This window comes from Aythya fuligula, chromosome 2 (genome assembly GCF_009819795.1).
Source record: "Aythya fuligula isolate bAytFul2 chromosome 2, bAytFul2.pri, whole genome shotgun sequence".
NCBI classification, from domain to species: Eukaryota; Metazoa; Chordata; class Aves; order Anseriformes; family Anatidae; genus Aythya; species Aythya fuligula.
In genome coordinates this window covers 72,929,600-72,950,489 of record NC_045560.1, presented here as the reverse complement: position 1 = coordinate 72,950,489, position 20,890 = coordinate 72,929,600, and the positions used below count along the sequence as shown (strand labels likewise).

The following is a 20,890-nucleotide window of genomic DNA, read 5'->3' as shown; positions in this document are numbered from 1 at the left end:
GTCCTTACCAACAGGGATGGGCTTGTTTGGGATGTGAAGGTTGGGGGTGGCTTGGGATGCAGCGACCATGAGATGGTGGAGTTCAAGATGGAAGGAACTTGGTGGAAGAAGTAAGGCTAAAAGCAGGATTACAACCTGTACTGGGTCTGGCTGGAATGTTAACTTTTCCGGCAGCAGCCCATACAGTGCCGTACTCTGTACTTGTAGTTGGAACAGCAGTGTTATCACACCAGTGTTGTGTCTACTCCTAAGGGGTGGGCAAAAAGTGAGGAGAGAAACATCACTAGGGCAGCTGACCTAAACCAATCAAAGGGATATTCCATACCATGTGGTGTCACACTCAGCAATAAAAGGTGGAAACAGGAAGAAGAGGGGAGGGGTGGGCTCTCGTTGGGAAAACGTCGGTCCTCCTCTCGAACACCAGCTGCGTGCGTTGAGGCCTTGCTTCAAGGACGTGGTCAATCATCGCTCATTTGTGGGAAGTAGAGAGTAATTTCTTTCCTCTGCACTTCCATATAGCCTTCATTTATTTTGTTTGTTTGTTTTCCTCCCTTCTTTTTATTTTTCCTTTTCCCCTCCCTTTTCCCCTTTCCCTTTTTATTTCCCCTTAGTTAAATTGTTTAGTTCATAGTAGTCTTTATTTAATTATTATAATTATTTCCCTTTAATTAAATTATCCTTATCTAAACCCGTGAGTTGTTCTTTGCTTTACTTCTCCCCCTCCTCATCTAAAGGAGGGGGAGTGAGAGAGCGGTTGTGGGGTTTAGCTGTCCAGCACGGTAAAACCACCACACAACCATGGACTTTTGGAGAGCCAACTTCAACCTCTTCTGGGACCTGCTTGGGGATATCTCACTGGCTAGGTTGCTAGAAGACAAGGGTGCATGTGAGAGCTGGGCGACATTTAAATAGCATTTCTTCCAAGCTCAGGATTGGTGTATCCCTAAGAGTAGGAAACTGGGGAAGATGGGCAAGAAACCTGCATGGATGAGCAAGGAGCTCATCGATAAGATCAAAAGGAAGAGGAAGGTCTATGAAATGTGGAAAAGGGCCTGTCCTCTTGGGAGGAGTATAGATGTGTTGTCAGGGCCTGCAGGGATGCGACAAGGAAGGCTAAAGCTGACCTAGAGATGAGGCTTGCAGAAGAGATAAATGATAATAAAAAGGTTTTTTTTAAGTATGTAAACAGCAAGAGGAAGACTAGGGATAATGTGGGTCCCTTGCTGAACAAGGGGAGTGTCCTAGTAACAGGAGACGCCAAGAAGGCGTAGATACTGAATGGTTTCTTTGCTTCAGTCTTTGCTTCAAGGACTCCCCCGCCCCCAGGAGTCCGCACCCCTGGCAATAGGACAAAGGGTATGGGAAATGGGGGGCTCCCCCCTGGTTGACAAGGGAGTGGTTTGGGAGCATCTGAGTGGGCTCAACGCACACAGATCCATGAGTCCTGATGGGATGCATCCACGTGTGGTAAGCGAGTTGGCAGAGGTGAAAGCTGAACCGCTCCCTATCATCTTTGAAAGGTCCTGGAGAACGGGTGAGGTGCCTGAAGACTGGAGGATAGCCAATGTCACTCAGGTCTTCAAGAAGGACAGGAAGGAGGATCAGGGAAACTACAGGCCAGTCTCACCTCTGTCCTTGGAAAGGTGTTGGAACAGTTTGTTCTGGATGCCATCTCCAAGCAACTGGAAGAGAAGAATGTTATGAGGAGTAGTCAGCATGGATTCACCAAGGGGAAGTTGTGCTTGACCAATCTCGTTGCCTTCTCTGATGGCATCACCAGCTGGGTAGATAGGGGGAGAGCAGTGGATGTCATCTACCTTGACTTTAGCAAGGCTTTCAATACTGTCTCCCATGACATCCTACTAGCAAAGCTGATAAAGTGTGGGATAGAGGAGTGGACAGTAAAGTGGGTGGAGAACTGGCTGACTGGCTGAGCTCAGAGGGCGGTGATTGGCATTGCAGAGTCTGGCTGGAGACTTGTGACTAGCGGTGTTCCCCAGGGGTCGGTGCTGGGTCTGGTCTTGTTCAACATCTTCATCGACGACCTTGATGAGGGAATAGTGTCTGCCTTCAGTAAGTACGCCGATGACACAAAGCTGGGAGGAGTGGCTGACACACCAAAAGGCTGTGCTGCCATTCAGCAAGACCTGGACCGGCTGGAGAGATGGGCAGGAAGAAACCAAATGAGGTTTAATCAGAGCAAGTGTAGAGTCCTGCACCTGGGAATGAACAACCCGAAGTATCAGTACAGGCTGGGGGACAACCTGCTGGAGAGGAGCTCTGAGGAGAAGGACCTGGGGGTCCTGGTGGATGACAGATTGACCATGAGCCAGTAGTGTGCCCTCATGGCCAAGAGGGCCAATGGGATCCTGGTGTGCATTAAAAGGAGCGTGGCCAGCAGGTCAAGGGACGTGATCCTCCCCCTCTACTCTGCCCTTGTCAGGCCTCACCTGGAGTACTGTGTCCCGTTTTGGGCTCCTCAGTACAAGAAAGGCAGGGATCTCCTAGAAAGAGCCCAGCGGAGGGCCACAAAGATGATACAGGGCATGGAGCATCTTCCCTATGAAAAAATGCTGAGAGACCTGGGTCTGCTCAGCCTGGAAAAAAGAAGACTGAGAGGGGATCTCATCACTGTGTATAAATACCTGAGGTGTGGGAGACAGAGGGACTTGGCCAACCTCTTTTCAGTGGTTTGTGGGGACAGGACAAGGGGTATTGGCCACAAGATTGAGCACAGGAAATTCCACATCAACATGCAAAAAGAACTTCTTCACAGTGAGGGTGACAGAGGACTGGAACAGGCTTCTCAGGCAGTTTGTGGAGTCCCCTTCTCTGGAGATATTCAAGGCCCGTCTGTACGCCTACCTGGGCAGCCTGCTCTAAGGAACCTGCTTTGGCAGGGGGGTTGGACACCATGATCTTTCGAGGTCCCTTCCAACCCCTTCAATTTTGTGATTCTGTGATTTGGTTGGTACTGCCTATTACAACACGCATATGATATAATAATGTATTGTTTTGCACCATGAAAAATGACCAGACTTCCTCCACAGAAAGTGTAGCCTTAATAATGAGGCACAAGTCAAAAAAAAAATAAATAAACTGTAGCGTAGCTTGCAGACTTAAGATTATAATTGCAGGCGGGCTAGTTAAAAAAAGAAAAAAAAAAAACGCAACTATTTCTGAAAAAAAAAAAAATATATGGAAGTCACTGACACACACTAAATATACAATCCTGTGAGGTCTTGTGCAGTCCCTTTCCACTGGAAGACTCGTCAAGCAGGGCTCAGCTGGCCTTCAGTTTTCAGATGTGCAGTGTTTGCATTTTTACAATTTAATGCATGCACTGCTATAGCAAGACTTGTCAGACATGACTACCACAGTCATCAGTGTTTTTCCTAACCATTTCAAGCAATTATTTCTGAGGACATTTAAAATAAAGTTTCATAAAATGTGGGTTAGAATCCTTTTTAAGTGATTTAGATTATTCATTAGATTTCACGCTGAGGGGTTCCTTCTGATGTCCAGCTGCTGTGGGTCATGCTTGTCTTCCAAGTGGACACACTTATAAATTATAAGATTGGCATGCTTTTGCATCAGAAATTTTGTTTAATGTCAGAGACTGCAGGGGTCCTGGAGAGAAGTCTTTAGAGGTAGATAATCTTCACATTATTTTGTTCCACAGTGGCAGATATCAAGACAGTTAGAACACAGCTGTCAGGAGATTCAGTCGGGCTCTGAAACACTTCTGAAAGCAAAATGGAATGTTTGGGCAACTGGTTACAGGGTTTTTTGTTTATTTGTTTGTTTATTTTTTGATACCGATAGCCAGAGAATAATTAGGAAATTTTCTTCTACTTCAGATTTAAGTCCTCTGTAGTACAACATGGAGAACCAATACTCCAGGTTGTGAATCACGGTTCATAGAAGGACTAGAATAAAGCTCTAGAATTCAGCCTTTAAAATATTATATGCAGAGAGGTAAAAAGTTAAATTCTTTTTGGAGTTTTAAACCAGGTTCATTTCTCCACATATTTTCTTACTGTTTGCTGCTCCTTTTGTCCCTTTAAATATTACATTCAATAAACAGATCTTTAATTACCAAGATGCTCTTTGTGCCATTTCAGAATATGGATTTAATTAATAAAGCCCAGGTGCTGGCAAGTCAGTCTTTTTATATGCCTTTATAATCACAATAGAAAAATGAATATTCCATTTTGACAGATTTATCAAAATTCATAGTGTAGTAGTTTTTCTGTGGGGCTATCATACGTGGACATGTCTTCCATTCTTTGCTAGGAATAGTTTTTAAGGATGTCTCCAGGAACTGAGAGGACTGTAAATTAGGTTCCTTCTGTGTTAGGTATGTAAAGCTCAAATAAACTGTGAAAACTTATAAAATGCGTGAAGCTAGAACCACAGATTTTGCAAGGGAAGACATGTTTCTGTCAAGTCTAGAGCATAGCACCTTTCCTGAAATCCAAATGTAATTGTATTCTGTGTATGAACTGCAGCAGTCATGCACTGAGTCTCTTTGGACTATGTTACTGTGGGTACTGATAACAGCTTTGCCAATATTATTTATGTAGTCATAAATGATAAAATTAATAAAAGTTGCTGCTGATTGGTAACATCATCCAGGATGTGGCATAATAAATAATGGAAGCCCCATTTCTTCCATTTCCTACTGTAGGGTTTGTCAAGGCTAATAACTTTTCCCTGCTTCAAACAGTAAGACAGAATGTTTCAACTCATCCCTTGTATTCTTCTGAAAAACAGTCTTTTAGATACTAGGAACTAATGGCAAAGTCAATATTTTGAAATTTCATTTCCCAGTACTAGGTATGATTTCTCAAGGATAAGCAGGCATGCATACTTTGAGGCCATGCTTTCAAATGACTGCTTTCAGGCATTATAGTTGAAAATTACTGTTTTCATCTACAGTGCCTTGCTATCATGTAAAGGAAACTGTTTTGCAATTTTTTTAAATTATTTTTATTTTTCAGAGTAGTGAGACAAAAAATAAGAGATCTAACGCTTGGAGACAGCTTTTAAAAACTTGTTCATGAAAAATATATTAATTCATTGAAAGCACAGTGATATAGCTGTATCCTTTGCAAACTATATATGTATATCCCATTAAATTATCTTAAGATTCTGAGAATATATGCACCATTGTCCATTTGATAAATGACACCTTCTAAAAAGAATAATAAAAGTATGTTCTCCAGCCTTCTTGTAAATGGTTTCTGCAACACAGTACATAAAATATCTAAGTGATACTGTATTACTGTAATGGATCACCATGCAAAAGTTTTATGCATGTCAAAATATGTTTTTGAGGTTTACTGTTCAGACTTTAACATTCAGAATATTTTTTTCTTACTAAGTTTTGGAAAGTATTAAAAAGTATTTAGTAGGATACTATATCCTCTGAGGTCATGATGACAATTGTCCTATGTGCAGGAAATTGTTCTTTAGTAAAAATGAGTTTTACAAGTGTGCCATAAGTCCTAATCAAAATTAAGAAGATATTGTGGATGTAAATGGTCAGCCTCTACAAGTGCTAAAGCTATGCACCATGCATATGCACTATGCACAATATATATGCATATGCACTATGCACCATTACCATTTTCTAGAAATTTATATGTTGGAGCTTAAGTTTTCTACATAACCAGCAGAGCTTCTCATTTTTTTTTTTTATTTTTTTTTTTGATATTTATTCAAATATGAAATGCTTAAAGTACACATGCTCCCTTTTAATTTTCACTTCCCTGAGAATTACATCTAGATTTAGCTAATAACTATACAACATCCAGGAAAAACATTATACTTTGCAGGTATTTCCCATCTTATAGCTATTTAATTTCCAATGTTCAGGTTACTTTATAATATCTGAATGTTAGGGAGTCAAAATTTTCTTCAAGTTACCTTCCCACTGTTGTTTTATTTACAACTTTTCTCAAAAGATGCAGTTCTAAATTTCCTAACAAGACTTTCATCAACAGAAATTACTTGTAAAAAATTTTTGTACAAATTATTTGTACTCTTTTTTTTTTTGTACAAAATTCTTGTAAAGTCTCTTTCTATAACTATTGCCTATTTTGTATTGGACCACTACTTTGTGTCCATAGCAGATATTGGAGTTCACTTACATGCTCGGTTTTCTCCAATATGGCAAGATGGTAAAAGACTCAGAATAGTCTAAAATAGACATGAAAGAAAATGTAGGATTGGGAGTAAAAGTAAAGAAATATGAATTGATTTAACTGTTCCTAAAGAAGAAGCTAATGGCTCAAATAGGCATGCAGTTCTGCATTTCCTATTCTTAACATTTACCTTAACACATGGATAAATGTGTTTATCCACATTTATCATCATTTATCAGCAGTCCTGGCTATCGGGGGAGGTCCCAGTTGACTGGCAGCTAGCAAACATGATGCCCATCTACAAGAAGGGCCGGAGGGCAGACCCGGGAAACTACAGGGCTGTCAGTTTGACCTCAGTGCCAGGGAAGATCATGGAGCAAATTCTCTTTAAGAGTCATCACGCGGCACTTGCAGGGCAAGCAGGCGATCAGGCCCAGTCAGCATGGGTTTATGAAAGGCAGGTCCTGCTTGACGAACCTGATCTCCTTCTATGACAAAGTGACACGCTTGGTGGATGAGGGAAAGGCTGTGGATGTGGTCTACCTTGACTTCAGCAAGGCTTTTGACACCATCTCCCACAGCATTCTCCTCAAGAAACTGGCTGCTCATGGCTTGGACTGGCGCACGCTTCGTTGGGTTAGAAACTGGCTGGATAGCCGGGCCCAAAGAGTTGTAGTGAATGGAGTCAAGTCCAGTTGGAGGCCAGTCACTACTGGCGTTCCCCAGGGCTCGGTGCTGGGGCCGGTCCTCTTTAATATCTTCATCGATGATCTGGATGAGGGCATTGAGTGCACCCTCAGGAATTTTGCAGATGACACCAAGTTAGGTATGTGTGTCAATCTGATTGAGGGTTGGAAGGCTCTGCAGGAGGATCTGGATAGGCTGCACCGATGGGCTGAGGTCAACTGCATGAAGTTTAACAAGGCCAAGTGCCGGGTCCTGCACCTGGGGCGCAATAACCCCAAGCAGAGCTACAGGCTGGGAGATGAGTGGTTGGAAAGCTGCCAGGCAGAGAAGGACCTGGGAGTGATGGTGGATAGTCGGCTGAATATGAGCCAGCAGTGTGCTCAGGTGGCCAAGAAGGCCAACTGCATCCTGGCTTGCATAAGAAGCAGTGTGACCAGCAGGGCTAGGGAGGTGATCGTCCCCCTGTACTGGGCTCTGGTGAGGCTGTGCCTCGAGTACTGTGTTCAGTTTTGGGCCCCTCGCTACAAGAAGGACATGGAGGTGCTTGAGCGGGTGCAGAGAAGGGCGACGAAGCTGGTGAGGGGCCTGGAGAACAAGTCCTACGAGGAGTGGCTGAGGGAGCTGGGCTTGTTCAGCCTGGAGAAAACAAGGCTCAGATACCTTAAAGGAGGCTGCAGAGAGGTGGGGGTTGGTCTGTTCTCCCACGTGCCTGGTGACAGGACGAGGGGGAATGGGCTTAAGTTGCGCCAGGGGAGTTTTAGGTTGGATGCTAGGAAGAACTTCTTTACCAAAAGGGTTGTTAGACATTGGAACTGGCTGCCCAGGGAAGTGTTGGAGTCACCATCCCTGGAGGTCTTTTAAAAGACGTTTAGATGTAGAGCTTAGGGATATGGTTTAGTGGAGACTGTTAGTGTTAGGTCAGAGGTTGGACTCGATGATCTTGAGGTCTCTTCCAACCTAGAAATTCTGTGATTCTGTGATTATCTTTCTTCTTCAGGTGTGATTTTAGAAATATTATGGTATCAAAAATGTCATTATTGGCTAGATTTTCAGAAGCTATAGCAGCAACCATGCTCATAAAGGCAGTCAGTCTTCCCTGATGTGAGTGCCCCTTGCCATAAAACACCTGCGGAGTGAAAACTCAACTAGAGTACTATATTGACAACTTAGTCCTAATCATGGTAAGAAGCTTTTTGCCTATAAATAAAAGATAAGATTATTTACTTTTGTAAATCAACATAGCTTCATTATCTTTATTTGAAGTATGCGGATTTATACTGGATCAAGATTGACAGTGTGAGCTCCTGATCACCTTCACTATATATATACTTTAAGAAGATCTTAAGAAGAGTGAACTAGAATAACATTCTGCAGTTCCAAAGGTGGCAAGCCATAATTGCTACATTTGTTGCACAAGTAAAGCTCCTGTCCACTCAGATTAGGATTCAGTATGGCCTGATCCCATGGCTTTTTATAGGTTCTAGTCTGTTACATGAGATGAAATGCCCATTAAAAAAAATAAAAAATATACATATATATGTATAATATGAGCTACTGTGATATATATTATATCATGTAGGTACATGTATATTGCTTTAGGTACACTGTTTTATATTACCTCAGGTCATTCTAGAGAGGTAGAAAACTGAGCTACACATGGAAAGAAGTAGTTGCTATTCTAGATGGAGCTTAGAGGAAAGACTTCCTCTGCAAGATACACAAAAAACAAACAAACAAACAAACAAACAAACAAACAAAAAAACAGAACAGGAAAATAGTGTGTTTCTGTGTTTTGTTTCATTAAAGAAAAATGGTGAAAGACATATGGAGTACAAACAGGTATAGTTCCCTGAATCTTTGTTTTATTTTATCATGTTAATTAGAAATAAAGGACTTTTAAGTAGCTCATGATGTAGTGTTCAAACACTACTTGGTCAAGAATAATAATTTAGCCTTTGGATGTGTACTTAAATAAAATGAAGAAATGCTTTTTTAATAGACAGCCTACTTCCATATGAACTTCTAAAAGCATTTTTATCCCTCCTAAATGTTGGCAGAAGAGGGAATCATGTTCTTTTGTATTATTATTATTATTATTTTTATTTGTTATTAATATTTGAAAGGTACATTAATAGTCTAACATAAGGTTAACCAGTTAAGGAACACAGCCATTGAAAGTGACTTTTATTGAAAGTTTATTTTCTAATGATCTTTTCACAGCTTCTTTTCAATATGTTTCAAAGAACTTTCCCATCACTACTTAGAACATAAATTTGGTAAAAAAACATTGACTTTGTACTAAATGGTAAAGCAACTCAGTCCTATTATCTTGTGTCTATGTCATCCTGCAGTGGGTTCTTTGATAAGAAATAGAGAAAATAGATATGATTTTAGGAAATTCTATATCCCTTGAAAAGGACAGACAGGAAGTATTAAAGTCCACTCTTGATTCATTCCAGGCCTACATGAGGCAAATATTTGCACAGGATATGATTCTAGAGAAGGGAAAATGTGGCAAAAACTATACCATTGCTGTTGATCTGTTTTCTTGCCCTGTGTAGATCACGAATTATCTAGACAAGTAGACTCATTGAAAGTGTAATTCTTAGGAGAATCTTATTTTTAAAAGGCAGGTGGAATTTTACAAGTATTTTTATTTCATTTTTTGACATCTTCCCGAATGATTCTATCTGTAAAAAAAATAAATAAAATAAATAAAAAAATATGTATTTTGAGCCTTCATCTTTGGTCAAGATGAAATGTTGTAGGAGGTTTTAACAACTGATGTTGATTCAGTGCAGGTTTGAAATATTATAGTGTTACGTTGCCAGTGCATAACTGAACAGTATAAAAGTTCGAGGCACTTAAAAGGTACAAATTACAAAGGTACATAATCTTTAATTGGATTTGTGTGTTTTAAGTTATCTACACTGGGCTTTAAAAGGCATATTTATGCATTTGTTGTGGAACTATACAAATTTATGTTCATAAGAAAGGGATCATAGTTCAGTGCAGTTAAGGAAGCTAGTTGCTGAATCAAATTTTAAGTAGATAAATTTCATTATTGTCTCAAATAATTGAAATCTGGAGGTGCAAAATAAAGGCTATTCATGTGTTTTCCTGTGATTGTAGATGAGAATGGTAGGTAGGAAAAGAAAAAGCAAAGATGATCATTAGATTTTAACTTTTTTTCAGCACCCAGCTTAGGAGTTTGTATTATATGGTATATAAAGTTGTGGTACTTGTGACAGGGTTCATAAGGTTGCATATCTTTCCTCACAATATATTTGGGATCTGTCACAAAGTCCTGGCTTTCCCAAGGCTGATGACTATATATATATGACATTATTCCTAATAATGTCATATATAATATATATTATATATATATATACATATATATATATGAAATATATTCCTAATAAGTCTGTGTCCAGTGAGTTTTTAAGGGAAAACTCTTGTGTTTTCAAATTTGTGCTTTGTGTAAATTCGGAATAATTTCAAATGCAGACAAGCTTCAGTTTCAACATCAAAAGGTTTTCAGTACTAATATTCAGACAGAGGGTGATCACCTTGCAGAATAATATATTCATAATATATTCAGTCAAATCAAAAATGAAATAATTTTCTAAAACTGGGTGCTCTCAGGCAGCGAAGTAATTTTATGTTTTGTGTGACCTTATTGTGATGCTCTTTAGTTTATGGTACCGCGAGGGTGTCTCTTCTCAACAAACTAGTAGTTAATTTATTGATAGCAATGCACGTATAGCAACGGAATAATACAGACTTCAGTTCTCAGCCAACTTTAAGATTTATTGTACCTCTAGGTGGAGATTTATCTTTTCTTTTACTAGGTCAATATCTAACTCTCAAGTCAATACATCCTGACTGAATCTCAATAGAAGTCAATGTTATATATGGAGTGGTGATTCGTGTCGAGAAAATGGTTGGTATTAATAAAGAAGGGGGAGATTTGGGAACGTGGCCATGGGGGTTGGAAAGCCCCGTGGTTGAGATAACATTAGACTCGTAAGGACGAGGCCATCAGGAATATAAAAGAGTTTAGAGGGAACAAAGAAGGGTGATTCAAGAGACTCCATGCAGTCTCCGGACTCCTGTTCTCCAGATGGTTTCTTGTTCTCCAGCCTTAAGGCATGTATGTTTCTGAGTGTTTGCTGTTGTTGTTACATTCAAAGTTGTTTGACCAATGAAAAGTTGTTTTGAAAAGAACTGCTGTGGGGAGAAGGCTATAAGAGGGGAGCCTGCCCTCAAGATAAAAAAGGCAACACGATGAAGTTACATCAATAAAGAAGCAGGACAAAGGAGTGAAGAGGAACAGGCTGGCAGAATGGAGACCAGGACGGGAACAGGCACATTGATCGCCTCATGAAGATAGGTTCGTCCAAACTCAGCAAACTGCTCAGAGAAGCTCGTACAGAAAGTCGCTGGAAACAGGCGCACTGGAGCTGGAGAGAAGCTCGAGCTGAGAGAAGCAGAGCAGGGCACACAACTGCCCCTCACTAGTAAGCAGTTGCGCATTATGGGGAATCATACGTCATTAGGAACAAAGACTGTCCTGGTAGCCTTACAGTTTATTCTCCTTATTAACAATTGGAGAGTTTATGATCCTGAAATATGGGACCAAACTGAGGTCAAGGTGTGGGACTCTGCAACTAGAAACGACAAGATTGCAGTGGGATTGCTCGGCACCTGGCGAGCAATCTCTGAGGCCTCAAAGAGCCATGTGGAGCCACAGTCAGAAACGTGTGGCTTGCCAGATGGTGAGGGAGCTGCGGGCTCCTTTACTGATCTACAGCCATCAGCTACAGGCCTTTGCTGTTACGCCCCCTGTTGACCTGAACGTGCCTTTTGACCCAGGCCTATTGGCCTTGAAAAGGAGATGGATATGCTTTTCTTTGATCCGGGAAGAACGGGATACATAAGGCCTGAAGACTGAGTTGCTTGACAACTTAAAGCGAGACATATTGTTCAAAAGGAATGGAAAATGGAGACTATTAAGTCATGGAACTGAAAGGATTGTTTTTTACCTTTTCTGATCGTGAATATGTATAAGCATACTCGATTTTAGTAAGTTATGGAACTTAAAGGATTGTTTGTTACCTTTCCTGATTGTACATATGTATATGCATACTCGGGTATAGTATGTAAAGCGATGTTCTGTATATTTAGAATGTTTGATGTTCGTGTGTGCGTGTTGGTGGAGCGTAGACTCCCCACACACGCAGCGCTGTTTACTTGCCTTTTATACCTTTTAGAAATACTTGTTTCATAAATATTACAAAATTCAGATTGAGTTGAGACCTCATTTATAACATCAATAACAACCTATTATGTCGCCTTATGGACAAAGGTTTTGTGCATGTTTGGTCTAAAAAATAAAATAACATTTGTGAACATGCATACTTGAATATTATAGGATATCTTTAAATTTTATCTGTATGAAATCACAATCTTTTTTAATGTACATCAGAAGGTTATGAAAACTGTGATATGACTAATTTTCACATTTTTAGCATTTGAAAGTATTTGTTTTGGTCTATCGTGGTTCTTTAGTGTTCTGTTTACCCGTATTGCATTTCTTACATATTTTCTGTGTGGAGTTTGAACTATTTTTTTTTTTCATTTTTCCAACAGACTGGAACTTTGTTACAAGTACTAAATGTTTAGTAAATTTATAGTTTTTTTTTTTTTTTTTTTTTTTTTTTTTTCCAGAAAATAATACAGTTATCTTTGTTTCTATTTTTTTTTTTTTTTTTTTTTTTTCAGTTGGTAAGCAGATCAATTAATCTTATTTGTAGGGTACTTGTTGTCACTCGTGTGTGTGTGTGTGTGTGTGTGTGTGTGTGTGTGTGTGTATATGTATGTGTGTAGTTACATTCAGATGTATTAAAGTGAAGAATGTGTGCTGATTGTGTTTTGCCAATGGTTGAATTTGATGATTTTGTTTTGAATAGTCATTAGCTTGCATGGCCACAGTCATAACACTTGAAGTGTGAATGCTTTCATTGTTATTCAAGTACCTAGCCTTATACATGGAAAAAGTTTTTTTCATTTTTGTATTGACACTAGTCAATACAAAATAGTCTTATTTTATTTCATTTTCACTTGAAATTTATGAATAAGCATACTTAAATGCTGAGTAAGTTTGAATTCTAAGTGCTTTTTAACAATTATCTATTATTATGCTGTACTGTTGTAAGGTCCTTAACGTGTTACACATGGGTCAGTGACGCATTGAGGTTAAGTGGCTTGCTCATGGGTCGTAAGTACATTACCCTTTTGTCTCCATTAGAGACAAAAGGGTGCAACTATGTAAACACTTGGTTTGTTGGCTAAGCAAGCTTTCTCACTAACAGACAAACTGAATTACATGTCGTCTAGACACTGTCTGTCAATTTTAATTAAATTAGCCAGCATATGAAATTTTGTTCAAGTGTGGAATCTTTCCAAGACTGTGTGCTACATTTAATTTTAATTAGATGGACATTATTTTGACCCTATTTTAAAGCTTTTTTGTCATGCCTATAATCACCGTCTCCTTGTCCCTCTTATCAAAATGACCTACTTTGAAAAGAAACCACAATGCAACTATGTTAATTATCTCAAATTATTTAGATATATTCTCATATGACTATTAAAGACAAAAATTAAATTTAATTTGCACAGGATTCTAATTTAAAATAATAGATGAGAAATGTGAAGTCAACTCTGTATCCATCTTTATTTTCCTTTCCATTATGAAAAAAGTAATAGGAAGATGTGGATTATGAGTGAAATATTACCAACATTAATCTTGAGCTTTCAGTTATTTTGTCATTTTCATTCAAACTATATATTAAAATGTAGGTATATAGGTAGGCAGCTGACATTACAATAAGCAGTGTTTGATACTGGTAGTCCATATTACTTCTATTTTAAGAGAGGGGTATTTCCAAGCTGGTGAATATAAGCATATAAGTCAATGTAAGTCAGTCTTCAGATAGTTTTAAGCTCTTTCTTGTCAAATGGGATTTCCTTTGAGAAGATTCCTGTACTTAATTCCCATCTGCCATGTTCAGGGGTTACTGAATTCATCCCCTTTTTGCTTGTTTTGTTCATCTCATGTATCATAAGGTTGTTCCTTTTTCACCAAGGATTAAATGCAACCCTAAGAACTTTGTATTGTGAAGAAATCATCATTAATGAGTAATTTTCTCCTTTCCAATGTTCTTTGCCCTTGCCTTATCTTCACGTGCACATCAATTACTTGGTCCCTCTGCTTGCCTTCCTCACAAGTAATCTGTAATGGAGAATTATTCACTAGCTAAGCAGCATTACAGTAATCTGTTAGTTTTATATATCTGTATCTATGTATTTCTCATAGTTACCTTGAGCAAAATACTTCAATAATTATATCATACAGCCAGCATTCAGCTTTCTGCAAGCATCATTTTTTTTTCCTAATTAAGGTACAGTTTCTTTATTGGTTTTAAATAAATTTTTATCTGAATTGTCATTAATTTTCAGCACAGTAGGAACATCATACTTCTGTAAGCTTATCTCACATTTCTTTACCCAAGGCACATGCCTACTGTTTAACAGGAACACGTCAAAATTTGTCTGCTCTCTTATTTAAGTTGGAGAATCTGACCATTCAGCCCTGTTTTCTCCTAACTACTTGTATCTTCAGAGCTATAGAAATGCCACTAATTCAGATTCACGTCCAAGGAAATAACACTAGCCAGTGCAAAACCACCAAAGTAGCTTGTGTTTTAAATGGAATGATTTAATCATACATACCTAGGCAGAGAACCTTTTGCTTATAGACACATAAATACTTTTATTCATGTCAATGTCTGTCGTTGAGGCTTTCTTCAACTCCTCCATTCCTCATCTTTTAAAGTTTTTTGTGGACGATAATGCAATCTTCAATAATGGAGAAGCAATTTTAGGAGAGGTTCAACACACTCAGGGGATTTGCTTAAAAGAACATTTAGTGGTTTTGCTGCCTGAAAATTCAAAGTAATTGTGCAATATTTTTTTGAAAGAACCAGCTTGGACATAAGATTGGATAAATGAATAACAAAAATGGATGAATTGGCCCTTTATTAGCCCTTTTGTGAACTCTTTTGCAAATCTGCACATCAAAAAGTGGGCAGAATTTTCACAATTTACCTGTAAATATCACCCTGGAGTATTGAGTCATCTAGAAAGAAGATTAGACTAATGGAGAACCATAATGATTGTCCAGTCCTCAAACTAGGAGGTATACATAGAATCACAGAATGATAGAACCAGAATGGTTTGGGTTGGAAGAGACCTTTAAAGACCTTAGTTCCAAAGTTTAGTTTCTCACTGAATAATGAAGTAGGTAAGAAAATTCAGCAACTACAAATTATGAAGTGGATAACATTCATAAAGAAAACTGAAGGCAATGGAAACTAAGAATCTTTGAATGACAGGATGCCAGGTTAAATGGGTTTAGGACACTTTTTTTTTTTTTTTTTCAAGTAGAAGGGGTGTAAAAAAAAAAGGAAAATGGCAATGATAGGATCATAACTGGATGAAGATAACAAAATTATTAAGAATGATACAGAATAAAAAGTTAGATCCATGCTGTATTTGGAAAGAAACAGAATTATTTGCTTTTCACACCATACAATCTTCACAGTAGCTGTGAAGAATGCTGTGTCACATCTGCTTGGGGAAAAATATCTAGCTAATGAAATTCTGGTCTCACCAATGTTAATTTTAACTAAATCCTGATTTACTAGAAAAATTCCAGAACATTTGCAGAATGTAAATGTGTGTCAATTTTCTGAAAGGACAACCAAAAAGAAGACATTAGGCTGGAAAATTTAGGCAAAATAAAGTAAATTAGTTGAGAAAAAATTAGCTGGTGAAAATAGAAAAAGCAATAACACTTTTTAGTATGTGTTTCTGTAAAATACATTATGTTAAAGAAACCCAATTACTTTGTTTCATGACAACTTACACTGAAAAAATATAACTGCCATGCCACATGGCATTCTAGTTAAATATATAGCATTAACTAGTAGAAACAAGGCACATATTAAAAGTACATGAACTGGCTACCTGGGAGGTAGCAAGAAGTTGTCAGCAATGCAGAATCATCATGAAAGAAAGACGGTATGCTGCATGTCATACTGGACCCAACTTAATTTCATGAATCTGTATTTTACTGTATCATTGTGGCAGAAGCACCTCATTTTGCTCCTTCTTCACTGTTTCTATTAAAATATATTTCCATTCTGTCTGTACTATAATATGCACCTGTCCTACTCATCACAGTTATTTATTCTCTGCTACTTTCAAACACAGAAAAAAGTATTTGTACACCATACTTTAAGTTACCACCATACAGTATGACAGCTACCACTCGAGTTATGCATATAAAGTCAAGTTTACTTTCCAGCCTACACAAGGGTCCTCTGAATGTAAAGGTCTGTGTCTATACAGCTCAATAGAACAAATGAAAAACACCCATACCTTCATAGCCATATAGAGTCACACCAGACATAAGTTTATTGGAAGAGTTTGTGTGTAGAAGAAATAGAAATATCAGCACAACAGGCTGTGGTATGATTATTTATGTGGTTACTGAGATTTGCACCAAAATACCAGTTTTGTTTAAATGCTATATTAGCTGATGATTTTAATACAGATTTCTGGGCCAGGATGAAAAGTTGATGTTTACAGGTATGACTACAATTGGAGTGGAATAAACTAGCAATCCACTACCACTAAATCCAGGTAATGTCTCTTCTAAAGCATAGTGATTTGGAAGTAGTCACACTTTGAAGTCAGTGGGACAAGTACACCACTTCAGTGGAAAAACATCTTTGATAACAGTGTCCTGATTCAGCTAGCTTACAAGAGGCTGAGAGAAATTTGCTTTAGAATCATGTGAACAATTCTAACTGAAACAGAACTGACAAACCTGGAAGACATGTACTAACTACTAAGACATGCTCTAACTACTAGTGAGAGAAAGAATGAAAGCTTCTTGCCCAAATAGGGTGGCCAGTTGCTATGGCATTTCTGTGGTAGGTACTCCAGATACTCCTTTGATTTGCAGCAATTGCATGTGGCAGATCAGTGTTTCTTGTCTGCTTGCTGTCATGCAGCATAGCAGCTGATTCTTCATTTGATTCATTTGATTATGCTTTGTGTTATGAAAACAGTGGAAGGTGCTATGATTACATTTGGCATCCATGCAATTGCCAGATAAATCGGTGTATTTTCAATTTGATCAGTGAAGCTTTCTTGAAATTCCTTAATTCAGGACTCTTTGGCAGAAGATTTTTTCATTTTGTAAATTCAGGCTGTTACTCATCAGAATTTTTGAGAAGTCTTTAATCGGTAATAGTAAATTATATTTTTTCCCCTGTGGGTATTCATATTACAATCTGGTTAATACTTTTTTTTTTTTTTTTTTTTTTTTTTAATATCAAATAAACACTATTCTAATGAACTTATTAAAACTTATTAAAAAAAAAAAGTACCATTTTCTTTCTAGAAACTTACTTATTTTTCTGCAATTTCTCTTTTATTACAGCAGTAATATTTCAATACTGTATTCATGTTTTTTATTTCGGTGCTAATTCTCCTAAAGAAAGGGTGTAGTGTCTTTTGGTACTGTAATTATGACCATAGAAGAAAACAGACTACTAACTGTAATTTCTATAGTGCTTTGACTTTTAGTAATGAAGGTAGTTCTCTAGTGATGCCTCTGGAAAAGAACAAAATGTATAATGTTACCTATATAAAGTAGATCTGACCAAAGGGGTAGATTAAATACAACTATGTCATAGAAGCATTCAGAATATGGAGTATGACCAAAATTACTATATAGCCTTTATATATATATATATATATATATATATATATATATATATAGTTTGGACTAAATCATAAATCCAAGGTAAAGTCTATTGGAATTTCTAGATTTGAAGTTGATTCTGAAATTTTAAGAACAACAAAATGCATCTGCTGACTCATACTTGCTCAGTATTGGCCCTAAAAGGCAAAAACTCTCAAAAAACACAACTTCATTCTCTTAAAAGAGATGTATCTAATTCTCTGAAGGTAGGATAATATTAGATTTTTAAAACTACTTTAGTATAGATACATGTATTATATTCAGAATATTAATTTGAAGTAAAATAAGCTAACTACATATCCAAAAGCAAAACGAGTATAAAAATAGGGCTTTTGTTCACAAAGTAAAAATAATATTCATTAGATTACCATCTGCAATAGTTCTCTTTCCTCAGTAATTATTAAAAGTCACTCGTTTAATCAGTCATTAAATAGATATTTAAAATTATATTTGAACCATTTAGTGGTTTTGTTTATGACAAGACGGGCATATAAGAAACTAGAATATGGAAGATCCAGTAAGACCTGCTGACCCTTTAGAAAATCCCTACTGACCAGGCTTGTGATCCAACAGCAGAATGGAAATTTTCCATACAAAAAGTTAACAAAGTTAACTGGCCTATGACAGATTAGTTCGTTATTTGATGGTGAAACTAACTCCCACCCCCACTGTGATTTTTACAGTCAAGTCTTCTGTGCAGCTCTTCTTACATGTAAGTAAAATGGTTCTCCACAGAACAGATTCAAATAAATAAATAAATAAATAAATAAAAATAATTGTCAGATGCCTTAGAGAGAAAAAAAAAAAAAAAAAAAGGAATTAACTACAGTTAAGTATCAAGAATGTATTTGAAGAGCCTGGGTGGACACAAATGTAAAATTTGTCAAAATAAACATTTTTTTCAGTGTTTTTCTGAATCTAAAGATGTTGGGTGAAAGGATAGAAGAGAATCTATCCAGAGTAGTAGACATGGGCATTTTTTAAGAGCTTGTCCCCACAACATACTTTTTGCTCAATTTTGTCTGATGTTTTTGGGATGAATGCATGACCATCATGAGGAAATTTGCTGATGCCAACAAATTACAGGACTAATTATAAGACTTTCTACAACAGCTCTGGTTTTATTAATCTAGAAATATTGGAGGAGAAAGTCCTGAGCAAGCCAATCATAGATGAATCACCAATGTGTTGTAATCTGGGAAAGCAAGGAAGGGAGAAGAGAGAAGGGGGAAGGGGGAAAAAGGAAAGGGGAAGAAGGAAGAGGGAAGGGGGAGGGGGAGGGGGGAAGGGGGAAGGGGAAGTTGGGGGAGCGTAGGGGGAGGAGAGGAAAAGGGGAAGGGGGAAGAGGGAAGGAGGAAGGGGAAAGTTTAAAACTTTAAGTGACTAGTATAATTATGAGGATACTATGGAAGACAGATGTTCCAGTATGCGAACTATGGTATGTTTCAAATTGAAATTGAAGTGTTGTTTTTCAAAATCCCATACTTCCTCCATACACATAACTATACATAAATATTAAAAGTTACAATACTTTTGGTTTCTGTTTCAACTCTGATTTCTATTGTATCAGATAATGAAGAAGTGCCAACAAGAAAGATAATTTCAGTGTGAAAAGTTGAAGCAATTTGTTTGGAAAATGTCAGGAAAAAATTCAGAGCATTTTAACTTTTAAAACTTTCTATAATGTTTTTTTTTTTTTTTTTTTTTTTTTTTTCCCAGCAAAATGAAATTTCAGTACAGTAAGAGCAGATTTTTTTTGAAGCATATTAACGAAAATTCATGCTTCAGTTATAACAATTCAATTTATCCTTGCCTTTCTATGTGTATGTGTAAGTTATGGTGAATTTTGGTATATTACAGTGACGTTTGTGAAAAAGAAATGCTGTTTCTAACTGGATGAAAGAAAAACACATTGATGAAGTAAAACGTATTGGTATACTACTTTTAGCTAGCTTGTCCAGAATCCAAGCTTCTGATAAATACATGTATGTACTTATGGTGCATCGATACTTTAAAAATATTATTCTTTGTGGATTGTTCTACTTATTTATACGTGATTTATTTTCAGAATAGGAGGGAAACGATGGTATAAACTACATGAAAATTTCAATTTCACATGTAACAAAGATTAACTGTTAGGGTGACAGAGCACTGGAACAGGTTGCCCAGAGAGGCTGTGGAGTTTCCTTCTCTGGAGCTATTCAAAACCCTCCTGGATGCCATCCTGCACAAAGTGCTCTAGGTGATCCTGCTCGGCAGGGGGGTTGGATAAGGTGATCTTCAGAGGTCCCTTCCAACCTCGGCCATTCTGGGATTCCATGTAATTGGTTTTATGGAATAAATACTAATAAAATAAATTTATATACAATAAAGTAACATTCTGGAAATCACTTCTGAGATCATCTGAGACTGTAGGAATCACAGACCATGGAAATAATGCTGTTCTGCTGATTGCCTATAAGAGCAAGTTAAATCTCTTTGTTTTAATAGCTGTTATATGTTTAAAATGTACCCCAAAACAGTATTTGATAATACTATGGTATATTTTCTTACTTGTTATAACATCCACTCAATTTAAGAGTCCAAAAACAAGTTACACTACAAATGTAGATTTTTGAAAATTTAATGTTGATGAAATTATTTCACATATTTGTTTATCACCTCTCTGGCAACATTTTTAATAATGCAGACTAGGATGCTGTTGGTTTTGTTTGTTGCAAGGGCACATGTCCTCAAGGACAACCAGCTTGTCCATGAGGACCCCCCAGATCCTTTTCTTGAAATCTGCCTTAAGGCTGGTCTGTCCACAACATGTACTGATGCTTAGGCTTATTCTTTCCCCAGTGCAAGACTTGACATTTCCCTTTACTGAGCTCTGTGAGTGTTCTGTCAGACTGTGATTAAAGAAATTAGTAGGAGTCCATTTACAGGCATCATCATGAGTGAAAAATGCACCATAATTGAAACTGAGCCCAGAGGGTTGACTGTTGCTCCCTTATTGTCATCTTTGCTTGTGCATGTATCATTGACTGAATGTTAAGAAAATAGAATTTTAGGGTTACTCAGTTTTAGTTTTCTCTGTCTACAATAGTAAAACCAATAAAGACTTATCTTTTACTTTACATACAAGTATTACATAAGTTACATTTATGAA

The 20,890-nt window shown here is 37.5% G+C and overlaps 1 protein-coding gene across 2 annotated transcripts in view; it reads left to right on the top strand.

Annotated features, from left to right (window-relative positions):
* CDH18 (cadherin 18) overlaps positions 1–20,890 on the top strand; it is a 464,051-nt gene that overhangs the window by 363,626 nt on the left and 79,535 nt on the right. The window lies entirely within an intron of this gene.